The following is a 9353-nucleotide window of genomic DNA, read 5'->3' as shown; positions in this document are numbered from 1 at the left end:
AGCAGCAGGGCATGGCTGGCAAAGCACTGAATCCAGGGAGCAACACTGCTGGCTCTGCAGATCATTGAAGAAAAAAGAACCCAAACTGCTTTAAACCCAAAGAGAGGTCTAAGGGGCCTGTTAGGGAAGCAAGTTAGGTTTTTTCATTGAGACTAAAGGGGCTAACCCTGTTTTGAGATAGAGGTGCAACAAAAGTTTAGCCACAGCTGGTCAAGCAGGAGTTCTTTTGCTTTTCTTTTGTTTTTTTGTAGAAAGGACAGGAAACCCCCCCCCCCCCCCACAAACAGAAAAACAGAAAGAGCACTTGTGCTCTGGGCAGAGCAGAAGAGAAACTGATAGCAAGGAGCAGCTGCTGGAAGCTTAGTCAGTATCCCAGTAAAGCTTGATTGGGAACCAGTAGGGATTACTGAAGCACAGATTAAAAAAAAAAAAAAAAAAAAAGGTAAGAAAAGAGAGGAGCCAGTGGATGTGTTTGGAGGGCATGGCCCAGCAGAGAGTGAAACTGCTGGTGGGGGCACAGGAGCCAGCCTTCAGCAAGAAGTCCAGGTGAAGAAAGGGGGGGGGGGGGGGGGAAAGCAGCCAGAAGAACTATAAGAAAAAAGAAAGCACTACCATGTACTTCTGTTTAGGGGGAGTGCCCCAGTCCCAGGAGCGGGGTGAGAGGGAAAACCTGGCATTGCAGGTTTGGCAGCTGGAGAGGTCGGCCAGCGCAAGGGAGCCCGAGAACCCATTCCCAAGGACCCAGGCCAGACACAAGAGTGAATGTCTAGAGTGGCTGGACAGGGAGCCTCAATAGCTCCTAGAGAAGACAGATGAAATGCTAGCAGAGATGACCGCTGAGCTGACCAAGCCATGGCAACAGCCTGAGGTGAGAGGCCCTGTGAAAGGGGCCAGCGGGCAGAAGCCTGAAGGAGAGGCTAGGAAGACCCCAGAGGGAGGTGCCGCCGAGAGCCCAGAGGGAACGGAAAAGAGCCTAGATGGAGCTACTGCCGAGACCACAGAGGGAGCGGCCCCCAAGACCACAGAAAGAGGCGCGCGGCGAAGTTCCTCGCAGACAGAATAAAAGAGAAGCGGCAACCATAGCACCCAGGGGAGGCTACAAAAATCTTGTCAAAGGGAACTTGGAACTCGGAGCACCAGAAGAACCCAAGTGAAGGAATGTTGCTGGTGGTACAGTGGGGTGGTGGTTGTTGTAGTTTCTAGGGTGACACTAATAAGTGGGGGTACGCAGAACCCTAGTTTCCCTCGCCCAATGCTAGAGGGTGAGAGCCCCGGTGAAGGGGTTTGGCAGCTTGGAGTACTTCCCTGGCTGGCCCAACGTTCCTAAGCGGAGAAGGATATGTGAAGCAGCGCCCCTAGTGTCCCCTTTAGAGCATGAGCAGGACCACCCTTTATCTCCCTTAGAGGGTGAATGTCTATGGGCGGGACCCAGCCTGGTGGGAGGTACTTGGAGGGTGTGCCCAGTATAGGGAAGGTTAACTTGCTGAGCCCAGCAGAGAGAAGACGGGCCCCGTGGTTCTGGGAGTAGAAGCTACAGGTCCTATCTAAGAGTGGGAGCTCCAGACCTCTCTGGGAGCAGGAGAGATATACTGTGAAGGTAGGCTGACTTCTGGGAAGGGCCTAAGAGATACTGTGAAGGTAGACAGACTTCTGGGAAATGCCTCTCTCAGGCACACACACACACACACACAATTTTAGTGTTCCTATGCTGGACAAATCTCCTCCAAAAGCCAGGAAGCTAGCCCTCGTGCTTTTGGGTATTGTTACAGGGGAGATAGTGAACCTGCAGGAAAACCTGGCATGGATTCCTGCCTACACTAGAGTCCCAGCACAGGGGCTGTTGCCTGGCCCCAAAAATCTTCCCAAAACACCCTTGCTCAGTTGATAGGGGGCTAGTACTGGATACTCCAATCCCAATCCTAGCTAAAACATTCAATTTAAATGGTTTTCCTCCAGGAGCTGCATAGACTCTGCCTCTTGGGTTCTCTCTCTCTCTCCAGGACAGTCTGTTACAGCATCAGAGGCTATCGCTGCTCTACCCTGTGCCCCATTGCATTACTGGGACACCTGAGGTGCTGAGTGTCCTGTTCCATACCATGGGGCTTGCTACAGTCCCCCCTGCAACTTTCTGCACCCCTTTTCCTTTTATTTTAATGTATTTTGCTTCTTTTCTCTTTTATTGTATTCCTTTTATTTTTATAGTTTGCCTGTCTGCTTCTTCAGCCTGGCCAGAGGGCTCTTCCAAGGGCATGGATGCTCCCACAAGCAGGTTAAACTTTTAAACTTGGCTCTTTTTTTTATGGTATTTTCATTTTTGTTTTCAAACTGTAAGTTTGCTCAAAGTCCCATCAACTTAGTTCTATTTCCCGTGAACATCCCGGGACCTGGAGGAGAAAAAATGCAAAATGTATATACACATAGGCAAAGTTCAATCTCTTTCCAGTTCTTCACAGCCTTTGTACTTCCCCTGGTTAACTCACACAGCAGCAGCAGCTCCCGCTTCTGGCAGCTCCACTGGCGTGGGACCGAACTGCATGTGGACTGGCAGCATTCCTCCTGTGCAAGGCCCCTGGATTCAGCGGCGGCAGATATTGTTCCCTGGGCGCAAGAATCCACACCGGTTTTTCTTTTTGCTGTCTCCCCTCTCTGAGCAGGAGGAGAACCATGAAATCCCCAGCCAGCAAAGAGGTCAGCCTTCCCACAAGTACAGCCCACCTCCTCAACTCTGGGCCACGTCACCTCCTGGAAGTTCAGCCCTCTCCTCTCCTCCTCCCGGCTGACGCCAGAAGGATCTCCCACTGCGGGTCTCTGTTTTTTCCAACCTCTAGTAAGAGGTACAGGGATTTTTCCTCCCCTCCCCCATGGCCAGGGCTGGTGGCCACCTTTAGTCCATTAGTCTCTATGGGGGACATTTTTTCCCCAAGTTTTTAAAAAAAATCACAGTACTGTTGTAAAATATCACATTTTTTATCAAAATCAAACAGTTTTACTTTTCCACCACCCTCGAGCCCCACATTGCTGGTTGCCATTTTATATAACCCTTTTCGTTGAAGGGGCATCATCCTTCAGGGCACACAAAAGAATTTCTTTCTTTAGGGACTGTCTCCAATGCCCTCTTCTCCCCTCCTACTGATAGTACCCCACTTACAAAGGGAAGGTCCACCCACTCAAGCAGCCTCTGGAGGAGGAGCTGAAATGTGGTAGTCCTTTGAGATGATTTGTGGGCTACTAGGGACATCTAGTGGCTAACCTGTAGGGGAACCACACACGATAATGTGAAAGGTGACTCCAAGAATCATGGAGGAGGAGGAGCTCTGAGTAGTGGTTCGGAATTCAATGAGAGGTAGCCAAAGGCCCTGTGCTCAGTCTTGGGCTTTGCAAGAGAGGGGTACACCCTCTCTTTCATGGGTGGAAGGCCATCCAGGACTATTCAGACCCCTAGAACATGGAGAGAGGATTGTCTCAGATGATCTGCAGCCAGTAAATAACTGTGAAAACGGAGGAATTCCCAGATTTTTCTTTTTCCATCTGGGCCTTGAGGAAGAAAGGGGAAAACCTTTTGTCATCCAGCACTCAAGTAACATAAGAATGTGGTGAGCAAACTTGAACTGTTTCTTTTGGATTTCTTTTCCTGAACTCCTTTGCTGCATTTTTCTGTATAACTGAAATATCTGTAGATCTCGAGTAAAATTTATTTTGATTGGATCTCAACATGAATTTGGATTGGTTTATTTATTTCTATTTATCCCCTGGGCCTCATAGGTGAATCCTGTTCCACACAGCACAATTCTGTGTATCTCCCAGATTCTACACTGACTCACAAACAGCTTAGCAGTCTCTAAAGGTGACCCCCTTGTCAAAGGGAGGAAGGGTGCTACATATATATGCTTCAATAGAAAGCGTAAGACATGGCTCACCCTTGCAGGATTTCAATAAACAAATGCACAGTTCAGTCCAGTTTCAATTCTCATGGCTCGTCCCTCAGCCCTCAAATTGCTAGGATGCCTTCCCGGAATCCCAGCATCCCTTTAGAGGGGTAATGGGATGAAGGCTGAAGAGGGTAGGCTCAGGCATAATCTAAAGAAATATTTCTGTTAAAGAAAGGATAGTGTATGCATGTGTAACCCTCCCTCAACTGGCCTCGGAGAGCACTAGACCACTCTAGGAAGAGAAAAATACACAAAATTTCTCCAGTTTGGAACACAGAAACATAGAAATGATGGACGAAAAGGACCAAATGGTTCATCCAGTTTTCAAGCAAGCTTCTTAAGATAGTAACTTCCACTTTGTGCAGGTTACTTCCATGTTTATCTTAAGGGTAATAACTGCTGCTCCATGCAGTTATCCCCAAGACTTAGGATAACCCATAAAGATTTCAGCTAACAACATGTTTTACTGGGTGATAAGCTTTCTTGAAAATTCAAACAGTGCTGCTGACATGCTTTGCTTATGGACTTGGTTGTAGAAGCAGTCCTGTGCTTTTCCCCTTATGTCTGTGTATCAGTATCCCACACCGTGGAAGTTGGGGCCCTTGGTTGTCATCTGAACGCAATTCCTCTTTTCTTCCCTGCTGTATAAGTGGGGAGCAATGTTGCAATTGCATTAAAAGCATCAAGGCATATTGGTTAAGGATAGTAATTTCTATGCCTTCTGCTAAGGGTAGTAACTACTGTACCAGCAAGTTACCCCCCTGCATGCTTTTCTCATTTCCATCCTCTAGCCTTTAGAGATCCACAGGGTTTATCCCATGCCCCTTTGAATTCTTTGAGTGTTTTTGTCTTCACCACCTCCTCTGGAAGGGCATCCAGGCATCCACCACCCTCTCCATGAAGAAATATTTCCCGACTTTGGTTCTTTGGTTCATGGAGTTTCATTTCATGATCCCTAGTTCTATTGTTTTCTTTCCAATGGAAAAGGTTTGAAGTTCATGCATCATTAATGTCTGTATCATATCTCCTCTGCACCTCCTCTTTTCCAGGGTATACATTTTCAGATCCTTCAGCTTCTCCTCATAGATCTTCCCATACAGACCCCACACCGTTTTGGTTGCCCTTCTTTGGACCGCCTCCATCCAGTCTCTGTCCTTTTTGAGGCTGCAGAACTGAACACGGTAGTCCAGGTGAGGCCTCACCAAGGACCTCTTGTTGCGATTCCGGGTCGGCCCCGGAATCGCTACTTACTCCGTCGGGGTTCTGCGTTGGGCCCGCGTTCCCCGGACCTCTGGGGACCTCGGCCGCCGTGGGCTCGGCGTCTCCCCACCTCGCCCGGGCCTGCAGTCTCTCCTGCCATGTCCTCTTCGCTGCGACACAGCAGCCGGCGTCCCTCGGCAGCTGGCCCCGCCCCCTAGACGCGCGCGCGCGTCTCAGGCCAGGATTTAAAGGGGCCAGCGCGGGAAAAGGCAGGGGACGCCTCCGGATGACATCAGACGCTGCAGGGTATTTAAACCCTGCAGCTTGACCAGGATATTGCCTTGCAACGAGGTTCCCAGGTTTACCTGTCTCCAGTTGCCGCGTTCCTGTACCCTCTTGATCTCCTGTGGTTCCTGATCCTGGACTGGCTTACGACGATTCTTGGCTTCTGATCCCGGACTGGCAAGCGACGATTCTCTGGTACACGACTCCGGACTGGTGAGCAACGACCTTGGACTCCGTCGGACTCAGCCCCCACGGGCTCTCCTAAGTCCCAGCGGCCGGGTCCCTACGGGCTCCTCCTGGGGGGGCTCCGGCTTCCAGGGTGAATCTCCTAAGTCCCAGCGGCCGAACTCCTACGAGCTCCTCTCGGGGGAGGGTCGGCTTCCAGGGCGAAGATCCTCTCACCATTGTACCAGCTCCACCGTTTCGTCCTTCCTTGCCACGGCCCTTGGTCGCAGAGGGCTTCCTAGGATCCTCCTTCGGCCATCCACGAGTCTGTCTTGCCGCCTCCCGGTCGGGGCCTCTGCTGCCACCATCTACAGCAATTCATCCTCTGGTTCCGATCGGCCCAAGGGTCCACGAATCCAACACCTCTACAAGGGCACTATCACCTCCTTTTTCTTACTGGTTATTCCTCTCTCTGTGCACTCCAGCATTCTTCTGGCTTTAGCTTTCGCCTTGTCACATTGCTTCACCGCTTTCAGATCGCCAGATACTATCACCCTAAGATCTCTCTCTTGGTCTTTCATCCCCAATCACATACAGCTCTTTTGGATTGCCACATCCCAGATGCATGACTCTGCATTTCGTAGCATTGAATCCCACTCAAACCAAACAATAACTTTCACCTAAACATTCAATTTTTATATCACCAAATACAGCTGAACTTAATATCCGTGAAAAAGTGGAGGAAAAGACCTCAGACCACCAGCATATCGTGTTCAGTGAACTATGATTGAACATAACGCAGCGTATTTAGAAGTTCAGTAAACTTACTTTCACTGGCCCACAAATCTGCAACCACTCTTCAAGCTTTTTAAAATTACTTTTTATTCTCTCTACTCCTTCAGGCATATCCACTCTGTTGCATGATCTTAGTATCATCCACAAATAGACAAACTTTATCTTCTATCCCTCCTGCAAAACAACAGCTCTTCTTCCTCCCTCTTCCAGTTCCAGACTGGGCTCTGAAAGCAATGTTAATGGAAAAAATATTTCACTACTACTCCTGTAAAATAACTGTGAATAAAATTCTTCACTTAGACAAAAATTCTCATAGATACTGAAACCTCCCCCCCCCCATCCTTGGGGTCATCTCTGGAAGCTGCGTAAGGAGTTTATTTGCACTGCTGCAGCTCCAGGTGTAATCGGGGTTCTTCAGCGGGGACCAGATCAGTCTCTGGGAGGCCCAAGGAAAGACTTACTATTTATAATAGAGTCCAAGGCCACAACAATTGTTGGTCCCAAATAAAGAAAATGTATTGAAAGTTCAGAGGTAAAACAGTTCTTCACAAGAGAAAACTTCAGTTGAAACACAGGATACAGTCCAAAAAACTCAAACAAGATCAGCAGAAATCTTCTTCAAATAGCTTTCTTTGAGGAAGAAATTACAATAAATCCCACTTACCCACTTAGCCCCAAGAACTCCTGAGCAGCAAGGGTCAACTTCTTTCTTGGAGCTTCCCCAGAAAAGATAGCACCCCTTTTGTCCTTGGGGTCCTATCAGCTTTTTTAAAACTACAGCAATTACCTCTATCTCAGGAGCCCTTACACTCCCAAGTCCAAGTCCAACTCTCTCTGTTAAGATGCCTGGAAAAGCATCTTAAATAACCTTCCATCAATGACCCATCCCCACTTAGAGGGCATGTACCTCCTATTAGTAATATCTTATCTCAAAAACAATTCTCTCATCCCCTGCAAACACCACTTCCTAATCCCCCTTTCCCCCTCTAGAACAGGAAGGGCATACACAAAGCGTACCAACCCTGTAAACAGCACAACCTCTGCAATACCAGAACTCTCTGTCCTCTGGATAACCTTGAAGAGAGCAGGAACACTCTGAGCATACTCCTTAATGAAACTGGAAAGCTGGAGCCCTCCAGGATCCTAGTCAGGGTTACAGACAGAAATAAGAAAGGGACAAAGAGAGAGGTTGGCAACATTTTTCAAAATGTTTTGATTTTTCAAGATCATGTACTTTTTACCCCATATTTTCCAATTTACTCTCCATACTTCACACTTAAAAATATTTTTAATCACCAACCACGATGAGTGATGTGATCGGATTTGCAGATGATACAAAATTATTCAAAGTAGTTAAATCACATGTGGATTGTGATAAATTGCAGGAGGACCTTGGGAGACTGGAAAATTGGGCATCCAAATGGCAGATGAAATTTAATGTGGAGAAGTGCAAGGTGATGCATATAGGGAAAAATTATTTAATTACAGAATAGGGAACACATTTGTATGAAAAGAAGAAAAAGAAGTTCCATGGAGCAGGCATCCACAGATCAAGTATTCAAGAAACTGTGGGACCGTGAGAGGAAATACACCAGTCACACTTTGGAAACAAGGCCCCAAGCTACAAGGACCCAGCTAAGTGTCCTTGTACAAAGCCTAACTAGACCAATGTATATGAGAGACAAAGGGTTAAACTAAGGTGTATACCTACACAACAAAGGAGAAAACCAAGAAAAGTCTGAGTTAGAGAGACAATGTCATTTGACAAAAGAAGACTGACAAACTACAAGACATTTGCAACTTAAACTTTAAGTAGTAGACATACTTACTTTCTATTTTACTGCCTGGAAGCAGGGACACAGGAACACCTGCAAAGGAAAGTGAGCAGAAAGATTCAAATTCTTGGACATACTTTACTATTCATATTTTGGTTAATACTTGCCAAACTTCAAGCAATTAAGGGGCGGATTTTCAGAGCCCTGCTCGCCTAAATCCGCCCAAAACCAGGCGGATTTAGGCGAGCAGGGCCCTGCGCGCCGGTGAGCCTATTTTACATAGGCCTACCGGCGTGCGCAGAGCCCCGGGACTCGCGTAAGTCCCGGGGTTCTCCGAGGGGAGCGTGTCGGGGGGGCGGGCCCGGTCGTCGCGGCGTTTAGGGGCGTGTCGGCAGCGTTTTGGGGGCGGGTACGGGGGCGTGGCTACGGCCAGGGGCGGTCCGGGGGCGTGGCCGCGCCCTCCATACCCGCCCCCAGGTCGCGTCCCGGCGCGCAAGAGGCCCGCTGGTGCGAGGGGATTTACGCCTCCCTCCGGGAGGCGTAAATCCCCCGACAAAGGTAAGGGGGGGGGCTTAGACAGGGCCGGGTGGGTGGGTTAGGTAGGGGAAGGGAGGGGAAGGTGAGGGGAGGGCAAAAGGAAGTTCCCTCCGAGGCCGCTCCGATTTCGGAGAGGCCTCGGAGGGAACGGGGGTAGGCTGCGCGGCTCGGCGCGCGCCGGCTATACAAAATCAATAGCCTTGCGCGCGCCGATCCAGGTTTTTAGCAGATACGCACGGCTCCGCGCGTATCTACTAAAATCTTAGGGGTAGATTTTCAAATAGCGCGAATTGGCCTACTTTTGCTGGCGCATCAGGCGCAAGCAAAAGTACGCTGGATTTTAGTAGATACGCGCGGAGCCGCGCGTATCTGCTAAAAACCTGGATCGGTGCGCGCAAGGCTATTGATTTTGTATAGCCGGCACGCGCCAAGTCGCGCAGCCTACCCCCGTTCCCTTCGAGGCCGCTCCGAAATCAGAGCGGCCTCGGAGGGAACTTCCTTTTGCCCTCCCCTCACCTTCCCCTACCTAACCCACCCACCCGGCCCTGTCTAAGCCCCCCCCTTACCTTTGTCGGGGGATTTACGCCTCCCTCTGGGAGGCGTAAATCCCCGCGCGCCAGCGGGCCTGTTGCGTGCCGGGACGCAACCTGGGGGCGGGTACGGAGGG

At 49.5% G+C, this 9353-nt stretch overlaps 1 long non-coding RNA gene across 1 annotated transcript; it reads right to left on the bottom strand.

Annotated features, from left to right (window-relative positions):
- Window positions 1–6544: 6544 nt before the first annotated feature.
- Window positions 6545–8315, bottom strand: LOC115081416. The gene is made up of 3 exons (XR_003853796.1): window positions 8204–8315; window positions 7396–7517; window positions 6545–6598 (listed from the first exon to the last, which is right to left on the bottom strand). It is a non-coding gene; the product is annotated as an uncharacterized LOC115081416 (long non-coding RNA).
- Between the last annotated feature and the right edge of the window lie 1038 nt (window positions 8316–9353).

This window comes from Rhinatrema bivittatum, chromosome 1 (genome assembly GCF_901001135.1).
Source record: "Rhinatrema bivittatum chromosome 1, aRhiBiv1.1, whole genome shotgun sequence".
Taxonomy (NCBI): domain Eukaryota; kingdom Metazoa; phylum Chordata; class Amphibia; order Gymnophiona; family Rhinatrematidae; genus Rhinatrema; species Rhinatrema bivittatum.
Note: the sequence above shows the minus strand (reverse complement) of the source record. Positions and strands in the feature narration are given on the sequence as shown.